This window comes from Rhinolophus ferrumequinum, unplaced genomic scaffold (genome assembly GCF_004115265.2).
Source record: "Rhinolophus ferrumequinum isolate MPI-CBG mRhiFer1 unplaced genomic scaffold, mRhiFer1_v1.p scaffold_58_arrow_ctg1_1, whole genome shotgun sequence".
In the NCBI taxonomy this organism is placed as follows: domain Eukaryota; kingdom Metazoa; phylum Chordata; class Mammalia; order Chiroptera; family Rhinolophidae; genus Rhinolophus; species Rhinolophus ferrumequinum.
This window is the reverse complement of record NW_022680423.1, coordinates 569,387-591,054: the sequence shown is the minus strand read 5'-3', so window position 1 is coordinate 591,054 and position 21,668 is coordinate 569,387.

The window sequence follows — 21,668 nt, the reverse complement described above, 5'->3', positions numbered from 1 at the left end:
TCAAAATGGCTATCATCAATAAATCAACAAACAACAAGTGCTGGCGTGGATGTGGAGAAAAGGGAACGCTTGTGCACTGTTGGTGGGATTGAAGATTGGTGCAGCCACTATGGAAAACAGTATGGAGGTATCTCAAAAATCTGAAAATGGAACTACCCTATGATCCAGTAATTCCACTCCTAGGTATCTATCCGGAGAAATCCAAAACTCCAATTCAAAAATCTTTATGCACTCCTATGCTTATTGCAGCACTATACACAATAGCTAAGACATGGAAACAACCAAAATGCCCATCAGTAGATGACTGGATTAAGAAACTGTGGTACATTTATACAATGGAGTACTACGCAGCCATAAAAACGAAAGAAATCATACCATTTGCAACAACATGGATGGACCTAGAGAACATTATGTTAAGTGAAATAAGTCAGACAGAGAAAGACAAATACCATATGATCTCACTTATATGCTGGAATCTAAAGAAAAGAATAAGTGAATGAACTAATCAGAAACAGTTTTGGAGACAGGGGAAAAACTGAGGGTTGCTAGATGGGCGGGGGGGGTGGGGGTAAGGGGGAAAGTGAGGGGATTAGAAAACAGTCGGTAACCACAAGATGGCCACGGGGTTTTGAAAATTAATCTGGGGAACATAATCAATAATGTTGTAAAGATTTTGTAGGGTATCCGATAGACATGTGTCCCATTTGGGAGACCATCTCAGGGAAGATGTAGATGCCTGATCACTGCACTGTACACCTGAAGCTGAACAATAATGAATGCCAACTATAATATTATATATATATATATATATATATATATATATATATGTATATATAGGTATGTATACATTTACAAGAGGCGGAGTACAGCATTGGGAGTGGAGATAGTGGAAATGGGATGGCTCGGTGCGATGTCAGAGAGATAGTGGGTGGGGGTGGGGGGTCCACAATGTGAGGGATATAAATGATAAACGTCTAAGGAAAAAAAAAAAAAAAACCTCATAGACAAGACAGACAATAGTTTAGTGGTTACCAGAGGGTAAGGGGGGTGGGGGGTGGGAGATGAGGGTAAGGGGGATCAAATGTATGGTGATGGAAGGAGAACTGACTCTGGATGGTGAACACACAATGTAATTTATAGATGATGTGATACAGAATTGTACACCTGAATTCTATGTAATTTTACTAACAATTGTCACCCCAATAAATTTAAAAGAAAGAAAGAAAGAAAGAAAGAAAGAAAGAAAGAAAGAAAGAAAGAAAGAAAGAAAGAAAGAAAGAAAGAAAGAAAGAAAGAAAGAAAAGGAAAAAAGAAAAAAGTATATAATTACAGTCAATGACATGCTGGTAAATCTTTAACAACTGGCTGTCCAGGAAAAATAATGTGTGTATGTACATGTGTAATTTACTGATATAAAAGAGATATTGCACGTATTTTATCAATAATAATAAAATATACAATTCTCTTTACTATAAATTCTGTGTAGCTAGTTGGTTCTCACAGAATGCTTCTGTTGATTTTTGCAGAACTATCTGTTGCCAATCTATGATTGCAGTTGACAAATGAGTGTAGTTCCCACATGAATGTTGGTTGATATTTACATTTACATTAATGGGTCAAAAGAATGTGAAACAAAGACATTTGTTGGAATTTCTTTTATTTTTCAATGATATGAGTAACTTCTTTGCTGCATTAGATAATAGTTTCAATTACTGCAATAGTATTTCCTGAGTTTTTTGTGCTATTTACAATGTAATAGCTACACATACAATATACTTTTTTTATACTTTTAAGCTTAATTTGAATTATTAAGAATTTCTCCATCAGTGTTTTAAGTCTAAATGAATAGCAAAGCAATAAATGAAGTCTTGACTTAACAGCATTTGCCAGTTTCCATGCTGTGAATACTCCTACCCTAGATGTGAATACTCCTACCCTAGGTGACATTACTGAATTTGGGAAGAGATGCTTAGTCGTGAGATATTAGTATTTTCAACACAGAGATACAATCGGTTGGTGTAAGTAACCTCAAGAACATGAATAATAGTAAAATGTAGTAAAATAACTAGGACGTAATGACTGTTGAGTGTTTATTACCTTTGTGCTTAATGTAACTTACTTAATTGTAAATTTATATAATTTAATTTTTAATAATGGCTGTGTTTACAAGGAAGCTGACAGTATCACTGAAAATTTAACCATTGACTCTCATGAGCCAATACAAGCCCGCTCTAGCACCCCACTGACTGTATGATGTTTGCACAGAAAGCACCCATCTTCCCAACTAAGAGATCTAGTAGCTACCGCTACCAAAAAATGGGGAAACTGAGGCTCAGGCAGCTGATGTCCTAGACCAAGCATGGCCTCAGGGAAGTGTGTCTGGTATGGAGTGAAGGGAGGGTTGTGGAAATCCAAGAGAGCCAGAGGAAGTTAAATACAAAGACAATGAGGGTTAGCAGAAATTGTGGTGTAAGGGACATTCAAACTCAGCACCATGTCACCACCACTGGCTCCCCCAAACCTGCCTGGGCCAGACTCTCAGAACAGGATCTTGGTGGCTCTTCTTGGAGAGTCAGTCACACCAAGTTGCAGGGGTGTGGCTGATTAACAAATTAGAGGCAAATCACACACCAATCAATGTAAATAACAAGTCTGTCCACAGGATGGAAGAACTGCCAGTGGCAGCGTCCTCAGCTGGGCTAGTCACAGAGGCAGCATATGGGATCGGGCCACAGGTAGGCAGGTGGAGTGTCTGACCCTGTTGGCCCAATGCACTATTGTTTCATTGTCCCAGAACGTAGGAAAGGGCCAAGAGAGTGGTTGAGAGGCAGGAGCTGGCAACCCAAAGATCACAGCTGCACCTGCCATTTAGTACCTGCTCTTTCCCAAGATGGGCCCCTTGTCCCCCTTAAGTTCTCGGGGTCCTGATTCAGTTCCCAAACTTCCTTCTCTACTCACCAGTGTATTCAAAATGCCCACTTGGCCCTCTGGGTCCCTGAAATGAGTTATGGTAGAAATACCAGTCCTTCCCAGTCTCCACAAACCCACACAGGTCCTGGACAGAAAGGGAGGAGCAGTGGATAGTCCTGAACAACCAAGGAGGCTGAGCAGTGGCCTTGAGTGTTCTCACTCTGAACTTGGCCCAGCTCAGAAGCTGAGGGCAGAGCAGGTCTCCTGCTGTTCTGGATGCAATAAGGGGCAGGAGCAGCAGGGAGAGTGTAGCCACAGATTGGTTAGAGAGTGGCCCACACCCTAGCTTCTGTGTACAGGAGAGACAGCCCCCCCAGCCCAGACCTGTCTTTTCTGCATTCATTAGCTGTGTGACCTTGGGTAGTTAAAGAACCTCTGTGAGTTTCCATTTTCTCCATGTTAAAACTTAGTTAACAATACAATAAATCCTTGGCTTTCACAAATATAATATTTGTCTGTTGGTTGTTGTTGTTAACTCATCATCTGCCTGTTTAGCTGGACAGTACCTACTCACCAGTGCTGTTTGCCTTCCTAGTAGCCCTTACTCTACTGTTTTACCAGCCCTAAGGATAGCCTGGGAAGAAGGATCCAATGTCTGCTTCTAACTTCCTGTTCCCAAGCTCCTCAGTCCAGAAGCTCACTCCTCCTGAATTTTCCTTCCCCGTAGGACTTAGAATCTGGGTTGCTGCAGCTCACAGCTTGTGATTGGTGGCAAAGCACCAGAACTTCTGCACAGGAGTACGCATGTCCCTGAATGAGGCAGCTCTGCCCACTGTCTTGGTGTCCAAACTTTAACCACCCTGGGGATGGGGGCACACGTGGACCTGGGAGTCCCACAGACTGAGGCTCAGAGCTGGTTCTGCCACTGAACAGGTTACTGAACACCAGTGATCTGGCCTTTCTGCCTCCAGGCCCCCTTTCTGCCTTTTCCATACTGGCCTCAGGGAGATCACCTGGAACAACAGAGTGCATGGTCCCCGGAACTGGGGGACCTCTTCCTTCTGCTCTTTCCCCTACCTGCTGCCCCACCTTCAAATTTTCCAGCCAACAATGACAACTCAGCACCAGTACCTCATCCCCAGAAAGGAGGTGAAATTAGGCCCAGCTTGGCCTTGGGCAACTTGGGGAGGGGAGAACCAGTGGGAGATGACTGGTAGCCTTGAGAGAAACAGGGATGAGAAGCACAAGTAGAGGGAGGCTGAGACCAAAGGGAGAAGGCAGGAGACAGAGGGAAGCACTGACAGTGCACTCAACTCTGCAAATTTCTGACATAAATCACTGTAATGAGCGGCCTGAGAGCCCTCACAGGAGAAGGAAAAAAACTTGGAAATTCCAGATTCTAAGCCCAGAATCTTCCTGTGGAGGGCTAGCAGACCTAAGGCAGCACTTTGTTCTTGCAATGGGCCTCAGTTTATGCCTGCTAAATGGAGAGCACTATCCCCTTCTCTTAGGTCCTGTACAAAGACTCATGGTATCCTCAGGGGCATCAAGTTCCTTAGGCCTAGATAAACAATGGGATAATTAGTTACTATCATTCCTAACAGTATTAATTTTCAAAAAAATTACAGGGAGCTCAGGAACGTGCCTGTTCTGGGGTGTGGAATTAATAACTTATGTGTATGCAATGCCTCATAGCACGAAAGCCAGTCAAAGGAGAATTTGTTGCAACGATGTTGCTAACATTTTTTAGATATCAGGGAGATTATTCATTATGAATTTGTACCAACTGGACAAATAGTTAACCAAGTTTACTATTTGGAAGTGCTGAAAAGGCTGCATGAAAAAGTTAGACGACCTGAACTTTTCTCCAACCATTCATGGCTCTTGCATCACGACAATGCACCAGCTCACACAGCAATGTCTGTGAGGGAGTTTTTAGCCAGTAAACAAATAACTGTATTGGAACACCATCCCTACTCACCTGACCTGGCCCCCAATGACTTCTTTCTTTACCCGAAGATAAAGGAAATATTGAAAGGATGATATTTTGATGACATTCAGGACATCAAGGGTAATATGACGACAGCTCTGATGGCCATTCCAGAAAAAGATTCCAAAATTGCTTTGAAGGGTGGGCTAGGTGCTTGCACTGGTGCATTGCTTCCCAAGGGGAGTACTTCAAAGTTGACTGTAGTGATATTCAGCAGTGAGATATGTAGCACTTTTCTAGGATGAGTTCATGAACTTAAATGTCAGACCTCATATATATGCATATTTTCTTCATTTGTTTCCCACAACAAGGCAGTAATACCGTGTTTCCCTGAATATAAGACCTAGCCATACAATCAGCTCTAATGCGTCTTTTGGAGCAAAAATTAATATAAGACCCGGTCTTATTTTACTATAATATAAGACCGGGTCTTATCTAACGTAATATAATATAAGACCGGGTCTTATATTAATTTTTGCTCCAAAAGACACATTAGAGCTGATTGCCTGGCTAGGTCTTATTTTCAGGGAAACACAATAGTCATATGGCCTTCTTAGCAAAATATTGTACCTAACACATACTGCTATAAATAATATGTACCCCCAGTTTAAAGAGAGAGGGAGAAAGAATTTCATACAATCAATGATCAGAATTTTGTCGTACATCTGTGAAGAGTCCATAAATGTCACCCCTCAGTGAACTGGTGGTTGTGGGGACAGAGCCCCAGAGAGCAGTTTCCAGGCTCTCGGCCTCACATGGAAAGGTGCTGGCTCGGGTAGTAGATGGCCGTCGGCTGTTACCAGTTGGCCATTGGCCACTGACATAAGTGCCGTGGCTGAGCCAGCAGAGGGCGGAGTGTAGACTGCGGATCGTGTGGCTCCTGCCTCCTGTGTCTCCACCCCAGCCGCCAGCGAGACTATAGTGGTGTGACTCCCCTATTTATGGTTCCCTGGGTGTTCCTTTGGGCCTCATCATGTCCTGCGTTCTTATGTGGGGAGCGGGACCAGAGACCTGACTGACTCCCTGCATGACAGTGGTCCTCTCGAGAAGACAGATGGCACTCAACCCTGTTGGCCATGGCAGGCGTCGCCTGCTTTTTGGTGGTCTGCTGCTGCCGTAGGCCCCCAGGGTTGTGGATATTTTACACCGAGGCCTCCACCCAATCGGATGCCTGGCACCGCGAGCAGGATTCCGGCCAGGTAGGATGGGTGTCTGACTCTGGGCAGGAGGACAGGTGGCCCTTACACAGTGTGTGGTACCCAGTAGCCACTGTTCTCAGAAGTTGGACCCCCAAGGAGGGGTGGGAGGACATCGATGGCTCTCCGGCCAGCGTGGAGAGGGCCCTGCAGCTTCTAGCTGAGCGGTTGCCGGAGGAGGCAAAGGTACAGCCAGCCTAGTGGGCTGGATGTTCCTCACCGCCTTGCGTTGTAACATGGAGGACGGGCTTAATGAAATAGCTCAGGTGCAGGACCAGCAGCCCCAGGGGGAGGTGCTGGAAGCTCAGGACCGTCAGGTGGAGGAGGTTCTCACTGCGTTGCATCATAACTTGGAGGAAGTGCTTGCTGGAACAGCCCAGATGCGGGACCAGGTGTCCTGGTGGGAGGTGCTGGAAGCTCGGGTCCACCTGTTAGAGGATGAGTCCCACAGTGGAGACTCTGAGGCAGAGGCAGATGACGGGAGTGGAGACAATGTAGCTCCCAACCCCCAAGCCCAGCCCATCCTGAAGCAAAAGTTAGGGATGAGCAATCTTTGGGCCCTGGGGGCGTTGCTGCAGGCAACCCAGCTGTGACTGAGTTCACAACCTACACCCCTTACACTCCCACTGAGGTGCAGGAGCTGGGGAGGCGGTACCAACAGCGCCCTGGAGAGCCAGTCTCGGCTTGGCTACTACGTTTATGGGATGAGGGGCAGACGACATTCTCTGCTCCCCAGACAAGATGGAAAAGCTAGCCTTCGTGACGGGGCATCGGTCCCTGCGACAAAGGTTACAGAATTGCCATAGGTTGGCTCAAAACCAGGGCAACCACACTCTAATGGAGTGGCTCACTGCTGCAGTACGCACAGTATGGGGACAGGCTGGCAAGCTGCCAGACACTGTGAGTCAATGGCAGTCATACACGGAATTTACGCAAATCATCTGTGAAATGGGTATGAGACATGCTATCTTTTTTTTCTATTTTTTTTAATTTATTGGGGTGACAATTGTTAGTAAAATTACATAGATTTCAGGTGTACAATTCTGTATTACATCCTTTATAAATCCCATTGTGTGTTCACCACCCAGAGTCAGTTCTCCTTCCATAAACCAAAAACAATAAAAGAACAAGACAAACAAATGAGAAACAAGAACTCATAGACACAGACAATAGTTTAGTGGTTACCAGAGGGTAAGGAGGGTGGGGGGTGGGAGATGAGTGTAAGGGAGGATCAAATATATGGAGACATGCTATCTTTAATGCTAATACGCAGGGTCCGGATGACGAGCGTTTTACAGCCAGCATGAGAGATCTGGTTTTGGATACTGCCCCTGCAAGTGCTTTTGGATCCTTGGTTGCCATTCTTACGCCCTATGTGCGGTAACAGATCCATGAAGTTACCGTTGCCATGGCCATGCTAGGGGATGTTGAAAGCAAGAGGCGAAGGAAGTTAAGACAGGAGGTCCGAGAAGTCGAGACCTGGAAGCCCAAGCCAAAAGTAAGGGGGTGAAGTCGCGGGCCTCAGAGAGTACCATGCACGCAGATGTGGCGTGATCTCGTGGCAGCAGGGGTTGATCGGGAAAAAATAGACCGACCACCCAATGCACTCTTGTTGGAACTTTGGATACAGTTACGTCTGGAACAGCAATTCCGGTGAAAGCTAAAGGAGAAGTCTGGGAATCGTGACTGGTGTCCCTCTAGGACTTCATGTGGCCACTTGAGGCCAACTCCTTTCAGCTCAATTAGGGGTGGGGCCAAGGTACCCAGTCAGAGGGGATGAGCAGGGACCAGAGGCCCAACGTGGAACTGTCTATACACTGGTCCCCTTCTAATGTGCAGAGGGTTTTGGCCCTAGTTGACACTGGCGCAGACCGCAGTCTTGTTTATGGGAACCCAGAACTGTTCCCCGGACCAGCAATCTGCATTGATGGCTACGGGGGAAAGACTGTGACTGTGAAAGCCGTTTCCTTACCACTGGGTATAGGAAGGCTTCCCGCCCGTACCTACAATGTGTATGTCTCCCCTGTTCTGGAGTATATTCTAGGGGTGGACGTGCTACATGGCCTCAGCTTACAGATGTCGGTAGGAGAGTTCTGTCTCCGGATCCGGGTGGTGAAAGCGGTGACACGTGGGCATGCTCACCACCCTCCTCAAGTGTTGCCACAGCCCTGGCGTGTGGTTACAGTGCAACAGTACCACCTGCCAGGAGGGCAGGAGGAGATTGGTCGTACAATATTGGAATTGGAGAAGGCACATATTGTGAGGCCAACGCACAGTCCCTTTAACTCTCCAGTATGGCCTGTCTACAAGCCAGATGGGACCTGGCGAATGACTGTGGTCTATAGGGAGTTAAATAAGGTGATGCCACCTTTGCACACTGCAGTGCCTTCAATTCATGATTTGATGGATTGTCTGACTATCCACCTGGGAATGTATCACTACGTAGTGGACTTGACAAATGTTTTTTCTCCATTGACATTGCACCCGAGTGTCAAGAGCAGTTTGCTTTTACTTGGGACGGGTGACAATGGACTTTACAAGTCCTTCTGCAAGGATGTTTGCACAGCCCCACTATCTGCCACGATTTGGCACAGTGGGTTCACCCGTCCTCTGTGGCCTTGTTTCATTATGTCGATGATATTTTATTAACAACAGATTATCTTTCTGATTTAGAGCAAGCAGCTCCCTCTCTTCTCCGCCACCTGAAGTCACGTGGCTGCACGGTGAACGAGGAAAAGATCCAAGGCCCTGGCTTATCTGTCAAGTTTTTGGGTGCTGTGCGGTCGGGTAAGACAAAGGTCATACCTGAGGCGATTATTGACAAAATACAAGCCTTTCCCTGGCCGCCCAAGGTCTACCAACTGCAGATGTATTTGGGTTTGCTGGAGTATTGGCGGGCGTTTGTACCCCATTTAGCATAAATGGCAAGGCCCTTGTGTAATATGATAAGAAACCGGGCCTCATGGGTTTGGACAGAGGCTATAGAGCAAGTTTGTTGCCACAAAATGGGCAGTGTAGCAGGCACAGGCTCTGCAAGTGGTAGACCCTGGTAGCCCGTTTGAACTTGTTGTTCGTGTAACCCAAGAAGGGTACAGTTGGGGCCTCTGGCAACGGCAGGAGCGTCTCCAGTCGCCAGTGGGATTTTGGTCCCAATTATGGAAAGGAGCAGAGGTCCGCTACTCTCTAATAGAGAAACAGCTGGCTGCTGTGTACTGAGCCCTAGTGGCCACAGAAGCCATCACAGGAATGACCCGGGTGTTGGTTTGAACAACCTATCCTGTCCAGGGGTGGGTCCGTACGTGGACCCTGGGACCCAAAATGGGGGTGGCACAGACCACCACTCTTGCCAAGTGGGGTGACTACTTGGAGCAACGTAGCACCCGTAGTTCAAGCCCTTTGAGCACAGAGCTACAACAGGTCCTGGGGCCTGTGGAGCTTGTAGCCCAGGCTGAGCCAAGCACTCTGCCTAGCGGGGAGGACTTGGAGTCCTCGCCCTACAGAGAAGGACAGCCCCCAGTACCTGAGGATGCCTGATGGTACTAGCAGAGGAGCTGCAGCCATTTGGACGGCTATTGGTGTGTACCCCAAAACAGATACCACTTGGTTTGATAATGGGACGGGCCAGAGTAGCCAGTGGGCTGAGCTACGGGCTGTGTGGATGGTAATCAGCCACGAGCCTGGGCTCCTAGTTGTTTGTACTGACAGCTGGGTGGTGTTCTGGGGCCTAATGCTGTGACTCCCTACATGGAAACACCAAAACTGGTTGGTAGGTAGGACACCATCCACTGTGGGGTCAAGCCATGTGACAGGACCTTTGGGACCTAGGGCAGAGAAAGAAGGTGACCCTAATGCATGTCACAGGTCACTCCCCCTTAGTGTCCCCAGGTAATGATGAAGCAGATGCCCTAGCACGGGTCCGATGGTTAGAACGGGCTCCTGCCACTGATGTGGCCCATTGGCTGTATAGGAAATTGCAGCACACCGGAAGCCGAACCATGTGGCAGGTGAGCAGACGCTGGGGTCTGCCTTTGAAAGGGCAGGAGATAGCAGATGCCTGCTATGATTGTGCCGTCTGTGCCCAGAACAGCCCCCAAAGGCAGAGACTCCCCTTGAGGACACAGCAGATTACACGAGGGAGGGTGCCCCTCACTCGCTGGCAAGTGGATTACATTGGACCCCTGCCTAAGGCCCACAACGCGATATATGCGTTTATAGCAGTGGACACTGCTACGGGGTTGATGTTTGCTTGGCCGTGTCCGGCTGCGGATCAGCGGCATACAGTGGTCGCTCTTACACGGCTGTGCGCCATCTATGGGCGCCCCCAAGTCATTGAAAGTGACAGGGGTACCCATTTTACAGGGCAAGAAGTGCAGCGCTGGGCTGCCAGGATGGACGTACATGGTTGTTTCATACCCCGTATAACCCACAAGCAGCTAGCATGATTGAACACTACAACGGCCTTTTGAAGCAAGGCCTCCGGGTGTCAAAACACCCTCCCACAATGGGTGACTGGGCCTTGTGTCTATGGGACATCCTGAGAATCCTGAATGAGAGACCATGGAAGGGAGGGCCTGCACCAGTAGAAACTCTGCTACATCGAACGGCTGCTCCCATTCAATTATAAGTTACCACCAGTGAGACTCTGTTAAAGCCAGGCTATGGCAGAAATGGAAACATTTTGCTGCCAGCACCCACATGCTTGAAAGCAGGGGAACGGCAGCAATGGACTTAGCCCTGGTGGGTCAAAAGCCCCCACTGTAGGTGGTTGGGCCTGATAGCCCCATGGGGGGCTGGTTTCACCCATGATTTGCAAATGATGCCCGGGGTGGTGGCCGAGTGGCCACCGCAACTGACTGTGGTATATGGAGATCCCGATGCCAGGATGATTTTGCGGGGAACCTATGTGCTCTTACTATGGCCTATTATGGGGTCCCCTGTTCCGTTACATGTTGAAACTATGCAAGGGACCCCAAGCACTGCCATAAAGGTCTGGTAGCACCAACCGGGAAAGGTGCCAGTGGCAGCGACCCTCCTTCCCCTAGGATAAAAAGCTGGCATGTATCCTCCCAGATGGAAGGGATTTGCCATTGTTGGTTCCTAAGACTACTATTTCTTTCCGTCCATTGTGCCTATAGCCTAATATGGCACAGGGCCCCTCACAGAACACGCTTGTCACGTATATTGTGAGGCGAGATCCTGTAGAGGTGGAGTGTGGGGACTGAGTCCCAGAGAGCAGTTTCCAGACTCTGCCTCATGTGGAAAGATGCTGGCTCGGGTAGTAGGTGGCCATCAGCTGTGCCTGGTTGGCCATCAGAGGTTACCGATTAGCCATTTGCCACTAATATAACTGCCATTGCTAAGCTAGCAAGCACAGATTGCGGATTGTGGATTGCTGATTGCAGAGAGGTGGATTGCAGTTAGCAAGTGAGGTTGGTTGGCAGAGAAGCTGATGTGACTTTTGGCAAGTCAGCAAGACACATGGCCTCTCCATTTCTTTATCTGTAAAACGGGTATGGTGTGGGGACAGAGTCCCAGAGAGCAGTTTCCAGGCTCTCGGCCTCACGTGGAAAGGTGCTGGCTCAGGTAGTAGGTGACCATCATCTGTTACCAGTTGGCCATTAGCCACTGATGTAACTGCCGTGGCTGAACTAACAAGCTGGGATTACAGTTAACAAGTGGGGTTGGTTGGCAGAGAAGTGGAGGCAGGTTGCGGATTATATGGCTCCTGTTCCTGTGTCTCCAACCCAGCTGCCAGCAAGAACATAGTGGTATGACTCCCCTATCTATGGCTCTGTGGGTGTTCCCTTTTGGCCTCACCATATCCTGTGTTGTTATGCGGGGAGCGGGAGCTGAGACCCTGCAGGACACACGGTAATACCTGCCCCATCGACTCAGAGGGTTGATGCAAAGATCAACTGAGATCAATTTTCACCCATCATTTAAACTCTTACCAGGGGCTTTTAACAGCCCATCTAATTTCACCCTGGACAACCCAATGAAAGAGATTACCACCCTAGACTACTGATAAGGAGCCTTTGGTCAGAGAGGTCTGCTGCCTCCAAACATATGCTCCTATCATGTTTGCTACACCCATGGGGACACAGGGTCAAGTTCTGTCTCTCTGTGCAAGGTCACATCAGTGGTGTTATAGCCTCCACCTGGAGGTAGACAGGTGGGCATGGCCACTGCTCCTCAAAGTACAGACATGTTATCAGAACGCTAACTGCCCCCAACACTGACCAGCCCTCTCTTGCTGGAGGATTTGAGGGCTGCCAGAGGTCATTGGCTCAGTCCTCCCCATGTCTGACACCTCTCAGGCATATCCCCCAGAAGCACGTCTTCTCCCGTGAAGGCATTCCTCCAGTTTCCATTCATTCATCCCTTGAGAAATTCTTCCTGAGCAAGGTCACCCACCCTCATGGTCTTCACTAGTGACCCCCAAGTCTCTATCTCTATCTATACCTCACCCCTCAGCCTCAGATTTTTTCTATTGGTTTATTTCTCTTTTTAAATACAGCTTTATTGAGATAACTAATAGATCGTATAATTCACCCATTTAAAGTGTATAATTTAATGGTGTTTAGTATATTTACAAATATGTACAAGCATCATCACGTTTTGTTTAGAACATTTTCACCATCTCTAAGAGAAACCCTATTCCTTTTAGCCATCACCTGTCACATCCAGCGCGAGGAGGGTTGTGGGGAGCGAGGAGGGCGGCGCAGGGTTAAGAAAAGACAGTAGCCATGAATAGAGTGCAAGTGGAGGCCAAAGGACCAGCAGCCTCTTGGTCTGGGCTGTGGCGCCTAATCGGGCCTCGCATCCGCTTTTATTAGTTAGGTGGGGAAGTTAAGGAGATAAAGCTTGTCAATCTCAAGATCTGTGAATTCCATACACCATAATAGGAAACTGATTCAAGCCAAGCACCCTTGCCTGCAGGCAGCTGGGCCTTAAGTCTCAACTTCCCCAAGGGACAAAACCTATATGCGTGTGAATAGATGGAGAGCACACCATTGAATCTCTTCCCCTGCAGGTTGTGGGAAGGAATGCAGCCACAGAGGCTGAGGCTTTTCTTAGCCTGGGGAAGGTGGGGGCTGTGCCCACCTCTGTGAACCTGTGGGTTCTCCTGTTGGTCCCCACACAACTGTGCCTGGCTTTAGTTGTCCCCCACCATGGGGAATCTTGCTCGTCATTGACTGTCCAGTCATTTTTCTGGGACCAAACAGGGAGGCATAAGGTGCAAACACAAAGGTTTAGCAAAGTCCCTGAAAGGATCCCTCTTACAGACTCTTCTTTCTTCGGGGGCAAGTACAAGGAGACAAACGGTTAGGCTGCTGCGTGGTGACAATCACCCATCTATTCCTCCAACCCCACCCAAGTCCCTAAGCAACAACCAATCTACTTTCTACCTCCACAGGCTGGAATTTTGCTTATTCTAGAATTTTGTAGGAAGAGAATCATTTAATATGTAGACTTGTATATCTGGCTTTTTTCACTTAATGTTTTTGACGTTCACCCATGTTGTAGCATGTATTCATACTTAATTATTTTCTATGGCTGAATAATACTGTATGGATAGATCACAACTCTTTTTTTTTTAATTAAAGTTATTGGGGTGACAATTGTTAGTCAAGTTACATAGATTTCAGGTGTACAATTCTGTATCACATCATCTATAAATCCCATTGTGTGTTCACCACCCAGAGTCAGTTCTCCTTCCATCACCATATATTTGATCCCCTCACCCTCATCTCCCACCCCCCTCCTCCCTTACCCTCTGGTAACCACTAAACTATTGTCTGTGTCTATGAGTTCTTGTTTCTCATTTGTTTGTCTTGTTCCTTTGTTGTTTTCAGTTTATATACCACATCTCAGTGAAATCATATGGTTCTCTGCTTTTTCTGTCTGACTTATTTCGCTTAGCATTATACTCTCAAGATCTATCCATGTTGTCACAAATGTTCCTATATCATCTTTTCTTACCGCCAAATAGTATTCCATTGTGTATATATACCACAACTTCTTTATCCATTCATCTATCGAAGGACATTTTGGTTGTTTCCATGTCTTGGCCACCGTAAACAAAGCTGCAATGAACATTGGAGCACACATGTCTTTATGTGTAGATGTTTTCAGATGTTTTGGGTAGATACCCAGGAGAGGGATTGCTGGGTCACATGGTAATTCTGTTCATAATTTTTTGAGGAACCTCCACACTGCCATCCATAACAGCTGCACCAGTTGCAGAGTTTTTGTGAAAATTAAATGAGTCATTCAGGCCAATCCCCAAAGGTTATCTACTGTATGATTCCATTTATTTGACAGTGTTGAAATAAGAAAATAATAGAAGTGGAGAACAGATTGGTGGTGCCCAGGGATCAGGGAAGAAAGAGAAAGGAAAGGAGTGAAGGCACATATAAAGGGGCAACAGAAAAGATCCTTGTGGTGATGGAAATGCTCTGCATCTTGACCATATCAACGTTAGTGTCCTAGGTGTGATACTGTACTAAAGTTTTGCAAGATGTTACCATTGGGGGAAACTGCACAAACGGTACATAGGAATCTCTCTGTATTATTTCTTACAACTGTACGTGAATATAGAATTGTCTCAAAAATAAAAAGTTTAAATTAAAAAAAAAGAGAGGGAGTTATTATATGTCTAGTGAAGAGTAAGCATTAGCCATTTTTACTCCCCATCCCCAAGTTGCTCTATGAGCTGCTGTGGCCTAGGAATCAGCATCATATAAAGCTGTGATGGCAAATGGAGACTGGGAGAGTTAGAAGAGCCTGACTATGTGTTTAGCATCATTTGTTTCTGTGACTACCATGAGTGCTTCATAAATGAGCACTTGAGGGACCGAATGAGTGAGTGGATGGCTGACTGACCGTTACAACAAGTAAACTATTGACCTCTCAGGAAACGAAATGGGCTTAAAGCAAGAGGTACTTGGGATAGACACAGCACCAATCTTGCAGCCTCTAGGTCAGCCTGCTCAGGTCCACGCCTGCCTCATGCATTCTCGGGCTGCATTATGGAGTGTGTCAGGGGCAGGCTGCGTGACTTAGAGGACAGCAGTATGACACACTTTAATAAGTGCAAGAGTAAATTACATGGGATGAAGAGAGTCCTGACTTTTCCCAACAGTGTGGGGAAAATGGAAGCCTAACATTTTCAATTTAAGGTTTCGTTAGATAATTCCTATTGGTGCCAGTAGATTACAGAGTGGATATTAAATCCTGCAAGGTATGGAATTGGAGTGTACAAATGGAATTCATAAGTAGGGGAAGTTACTGGAAGGACTCGGCCTGCTGTCCTCAGCTAACAAAAAGCGTTTCTGTGAAGGAGGAGCCGGCACAGACCTCAGTCCTAAAGCTCCCACTTACAGCTCCGGGAAGACGAGAGGGGTTGGTGATCCCTGAAATTCTGAGGGCTGGAATCGCATTCCTTCCTGGATTCCTGAGCAAACTCTTCCCAGGTTGCAGATGGGAATGGTAGGGCCAAACTGCACCTCTGGTCCTGGCAGTCAGAGTAGGAACGCACACTCCCAACTGCTCTCTAGCCGTCCCTCTCCTGTCCATCTGGTTAACTCCTACACTACCTTCAAAATGGCTCAAGCTTCCCCTCCTCCAGGAAGCTCCCTAACCACTCACTTGGATTCCCCTTCCACGAAGGACCCTGGCCTTCGGTCATTCATTCACCACCCATCATTATCATCCAGGACGTACCTTACTCCTACTCCTTACTCTTTGAAGTGCTACTCTCCTGCACCTGTGCACCCCCTTCCCCACCCCTGCCAACAAACAAGTGCTGCACAAATGGGGTTTTCACATTAAATCTGTATTGATTTTAGAACAGCGGATCCATCTTGAGTATGTGATGCAGTCACAGCGTTGGAGACACAAGAGGTACAAAAGGATCTAGGGCAAAAGTCTCCCTCCACCCTGCCTGCAGTCCCAGCTCCTCCATGGGCCAGTCAGTCTCCTGTGCATTATCCTCCAAGCAAATATGTACAGCATTTCCCTCTTAACAAACAGCAGAATACAGTACATATTATTCACCCTTCACTGTCTTCACTCACAACATTTCCTGGAGACCATTTCTTATCACTGCACAGAGGATGTTTTCATGTTCCCAGTCATCTTTGAACCAGGCCTTGTGGCTCCAGAACAGGGAACTTGTAGGGCTGTGAGGATAGACTCCCAGGTTCCCCTTTACCCCTAGATGGTTGTGAGGCTGATTGGGGACCGTGAGATGGCCACTGTGGCTGACCTGGACCAGCAGGTTCAGGAGTGTGGACACAGGACCTCAAAGTCTTGGGCCAAAATCATGGGACAGCAGTGAGGACCATCACTGGGGCCAGGATGACATCTCTGGCAGAGCCAGCACGAAGGCCCAGGGTTCGGCTCAGTGGAGAAAGAGACTACAGAAGCTTATTAGTTTAAGCAGAATTAAATGTGTAAATTAATTACCCTCACCACAGGTGCATGTAGTGGCTAACCCTGCATGCTGGGAGAAACACGGGTCTCTATCCTTCTTGCATTTGGCTCTCCTGCCAGATGCAGCTTGGCGGATCCACAGCTGCGTGCCCACAAGTGTAAGGAGGGGCCCAGTCACCAGGAACCAGAGCCAGGTGATCTTGAGGGATGAGCAGGCCCTTCACCTGAATGGTGAGGCTAGATTCTGCCATCAGCAGCACCAAAAGCAGGGGTCAGAAGAAAATGGGAAAAGGGAGGGAAAGGGCCCACCCTCTGTCCTGGTTTCCATACAATTCACTGAGCGCCTATTTATCTAGTGATAGAAGATGCCAGGCACTATGGTGACCCTTTATTTGCTTCCTTTCATTTAATCTAAGTGGTCTCTATTATTAGCCCCATTTCACAGATGAGAAAACTGACGACCAGGAAGAAAAAGTGACTTTTTGCTGTTGACCTAGTTGCTAGCTGGCAGAATCAGGATTCAGGTTCAGGAGAGCATGCTTCCTCCAATGAGGGCAAACAAGCAAGTAGCAATCTCTGGGACTGTGTCCCCCAAATGAGACTTCTCTCTTTCCATGCCCCATGTCAGAAGTCCCTCCTCAGTAGCCTGTCCAGCTGAGCCTCTGCCTTCTTCCCCATTTGTTCCCTCTGCAAATGGAACCAGCTCTCCCACTGTCTCCTCTGTCCATGGACCTTCTACTCTTAGCCATTTCCCAAACTGCCACATCTTCCAGCACTTCTTGCCTCCAGGTCTTTGCTTATTCCTCCACCTGGAATGTCACTGGTATTGTTTACTGGGACCTCCACTCTGCTTCACCCCGATTCATTCTAGAGCCCTCTTCTTAAAGCACTAATCTGGTCATTCTCCCTCCCTCCTGTAAATACAGTGGCCACTCTATTTACAGTAAAACACCAACTCCATATGAAGCACTATATGATCAGACCCTGTCCACTTTGCTGCTGTCTGTTATCCCCTCCTCACCACACCCGAAAGCTGTCCTCCTCATACACACAGAAATCACTCTCCAGGGCAAGTCCCTCTGCTTGGATCTCCCCCAGATCATCTCCTCACCAGTCCTCACACAGCTGCATCATCATCAAAGGAGAACCCACCTTCCCCTGTCCTTCTCCCCCCATTACTGTGTGCTGTGGTCTGCATGGCACTTCAGTCCATGTAAACCAGCTCACGGGTTCATTTATCCTCTGCTTCCTGGCTAGCTCTAAGTTCCAGGAAGAGCAGTGACTTGTGCCTCCTTTATCCCCCATGCCTAGATCTTGGCACACCATGAATATTTGGGAATGAATGAAAAGCCCTCCCTCTCCTGCCCCCCCCACCCCCGGTCCTGCCCTCACATGAATCCTTATTCCTGCCCTTCTGCAGGACATCTATCTGTGCTCCTCTCTCTCACCTAGGCCTGCACAATGGACCCAGTCTTGGGCTTCAGGTCATCTAGTCTAGTCCCAAGGCAGATCCTCACTGGGGCCACCAAAGACTTGTAACCTCACCTCTCAGGCAATAACCATGAGTCCTTTCAGTGATGAGCTCTTGAAAGCCACCTTCCACTGCCAGATACACTTTCTGCAAGTTGCCAATCAGTCTTGGGATTTGCAGCCCATCAATTCAGCCATATTGAGCGGTTGGAACAACCCCATAGAGGATGAAACAAACCTCAGAGAAATAGGCCAGCCATGAGGCTAGGGGGGGCGGGGGCGGGACAAATTTTCAGCCCACTTGGGATTAACTTCTTAATAACCATGAGCAGCCAAAGACTTTCCCCTCCTCCCTCCGCTGGCTACTGTCCTCCCTGGAGACCCAGGGCATCGTTATCAGCTCCTGGGGAGGGGTTCCTAACACCCCCGACAGCCACATCCTTTTGCAAGAGGGTCTAGTTGTTCCCAGGGTCCCTCTTCTTTCCCTTTCCTTCTTCCTAGCCTCAGCCTTGGCAAGATAATGAATTAGAAACCAAGAGTTGGCACATCCACCCAGCAATTAGCCTAAATCTCCCTTGTTCCTGTGGCTGAATAGCAATTTACTTTCAAATTTAGTCAATACTCAGAAAGGTAAAACTGCCTGGGTCACTCTTGGGAGGTGATTTGAGAGTTTGGTGAGAAAATGGGGCCGGGGCAGGCGCTGGACTCACACCTCCACCTTCAAGCACCCACTTCCTCTGGACATTTAATCTTGGGGTCCCGATTTTTACCCTTCTGACCTCTCTACATAGCCAACCAGAAGGATGGTACAAATTTCCCCGTTCTGCAGGTAGGAGATCTGAGGATGAAGTCAAGGGGCTCTGCAGTTTGTAGCCTCTCAGTCACCTTGGATTTCAAGGACTCTGCCTTTCCGTCTCACACTTCTCTTGGTGGTCTGCTTTGTACAGAGTCCAACCCCCCACACCTTCAGAGGCTACAAAACAGAACCTGATGTGCCCACTTAGCCTCCTCCTTCGGCCCCCCTCCTGCCCACAGAGAGAGCCCAAGGGCCGCAGCACCCACAGGGAGGGGATCCTCCCTGTATTCCACCCAGCTACCGCCATGCACTGTGCTGCCTCCTTAGTAGGTTGGGCAGGGTTTGGTGTGAGCAGCAAACCTATAGTTCCTGCTTAGTTGGGGTCTACTGTCCTATAGTTACACATTCCACAGCCTAGGAAAACAAGGTCTATTTAGCTCATGCAGAAAGAGGGGAGAAAGAGACATCCTTTGTGGAAGGGAGTGAGACCAGTCCTAACTGTAAGGCAAAGGAAGGGAAGCTTAGTGCCCATTAACCACAGTGAAATGCTGCCATCTGCTGTCCATGTCTCAGAACTGCAGGGAGCCCTGGGGCTTGTTCTCTGCCTGGGAAAGAAATGGGAAACTATCCAGCTGCCTCCACTGGGCCCCTCCTGTCTAAGTGCAGAAGGTCAAAAAGATGGAAAAATCAAGTTTGGCCCCAAGTTGAGATGTTGTCGTTGATGACTGGACAACAATAATAATATTGTCATGTGTCAATTATTGAGTGCTTCCTATACCAGGTGATTTGCATACACTGTTTTGTTATTCCCAGCAATCCTTTGAGATTCTGTTAACCTCTTACAGGCTGCGTGGCTAGCCCAAGGTCACACTGCTGGTCACTGGTGCAGTCAGGGTTCTAACTTAGGCAGTCTGGCTCCAATCTCTGTACTCTGACTCAGAAGCCCACACAATGAAATGTCCTGGATGCCCCCACTGGGCACCTCCCCGACACCCCTTTTGTTTGTTTCACCATCTGCTCCTACCACTTCTCTTCAAGTGAACTGCTTCTAGCCTCCAAGCCCTGTCCACATGCCTGTACTGTTCTAAGAAAACAAGACAGAATAAACCCTGATATCAGAGTCCATCTTCTGGTGGGTCCTGAAGATCCAAGCCCAGAGCTCGGGTAGGACCTGAGCCCCCTGAGAGTTGGGGTCTAAAGATGAGGTGAGGCAGTTGGACTGGGTGGGCAGAGACTCAGGGATTTGGGAGTCCAGGCCGCCCTGCTCCCAACCCAGTCCTGGTCATGGAGCCCCAACCTGGGACCCAGCTCAATTTTCCAGTCCCTTCCAACTACTTTCACTGTAGTCTTTACCGCATAGACTGTTAGAGCTGGGAAAGGGCCTCAGGAATGATCCGGTGAAAACATCTCATTTTGTAGACGGAGAAGGTCAAGCCCAGAGAGGACAAGCAGCTTGCTCATATCACACAGCCTGAAGAGACAGAGCCGGGAAGAGAACTCCCAACTAGTTGAGCCCTGCTCAGCCCCAGCTCTTCCTCCCTCATCCTCCAACCCAGACCCCAGTGGGTCCTCCCTCATCTGCCAATGGATTACCTACAACACTCCCAGAATCACCTAAAGCCCAGAGCTGGGTGAGGACAGGACACAGGGTGACATGGACCAAGATTTTGCTGGACCTGAGAAGACCAAGAATGGAGTCTTCCTTTTCTCTTTTCTCTCCCATTCTGGGGTGAGATGCCTCTCTTCCGCAACTCTCCCTTTCCCTGAGCCACTTGGAGCCTGCAATAATCTTGACGTTTTCACGCATGCTGAGGAGGGAGGCATTCTAAAAAGTAGGAAGAAAAGATTCCCCTGATTGCTTTACAATTCCAGCTCTAATGTTAATGGAACTGGTTGGGACTGACAGGGGGAGTATGATGCTTGGGGAGGTCCTCAGCAGAGGGCCAGGGCCTCCAGACACTGCTTGCCCTCTCTTCCCACCTTGCCGGCCTCCATACTGCTGGTGGCTGCTCCCGGTGAGGCCCAGGCCTAGGACAGGTGGGGGCCTGACTGCCCCCATGGCTTTCATCTTGGGAACTCACCCAGACCAGTGTCCCTGTCCATTTCCCCTCCTCTGGAGCTGGTGGGCTTGGGGAAGGTCCCAAAATGAGACAGTCAGGGCCTCTCTCAGAGAATCTGGGCATCTCAGGAGACCAGGAAACTAGCCCATCTCAGCATCATGGCCACAGGGACTACAGCTCCTGAAAAAGGTCAGAGAGGCTACAGGGCACTGAGTGCCCATGGAGATGGGTCTGCTGGGTTGGGAGGACACTCCTCAGAGGACATTGTTCATGGAGCTCCAGAGAGCAGCAGCCAACCCCAGGGACACTGCGCTCCTAGCTCCCAAAGGAAGACACCGAGCTCAAAGTATTCCACCAGAGGTGCGTGATGTCTCTCCTTCCCGGCAGTGCCTGAAGGTCCTCCTCAGATGTACTGATCCCTTCGTCTTACTCTCCCTTCTTACCCTTTCCTCTCTGTCTTCTCTTCTTATCCATTTTCCCTTCCCTTTTCTTATTCCAAGGAGCCCCCTTCTGGGAAGTCTGGCTGTTGGTTCAGCAGGGTGGGGAGAGGAGGAGGAAAGGGTGTTGCCCCTCCACTATGGACAAACAGTGAGTTCATTTAGGTACTTTCACTAAGTGGGGCAGGAGGTGGGTGCAGGGAGAGGGGGTGCGGCTGGTGTCATTTGGCCCCTAGTAGGAAGTGGAGCAAGGAAGGATATAAGAATGGAGGGGCCTGGAGGGGTCGGGCCATACCAAGGGAAAAGGTGCCGTTTTCTTGCACCTTCTTTCCCTCCCTGTTCAGCCAGACTTCCTTCTATCTTGCTTGACTC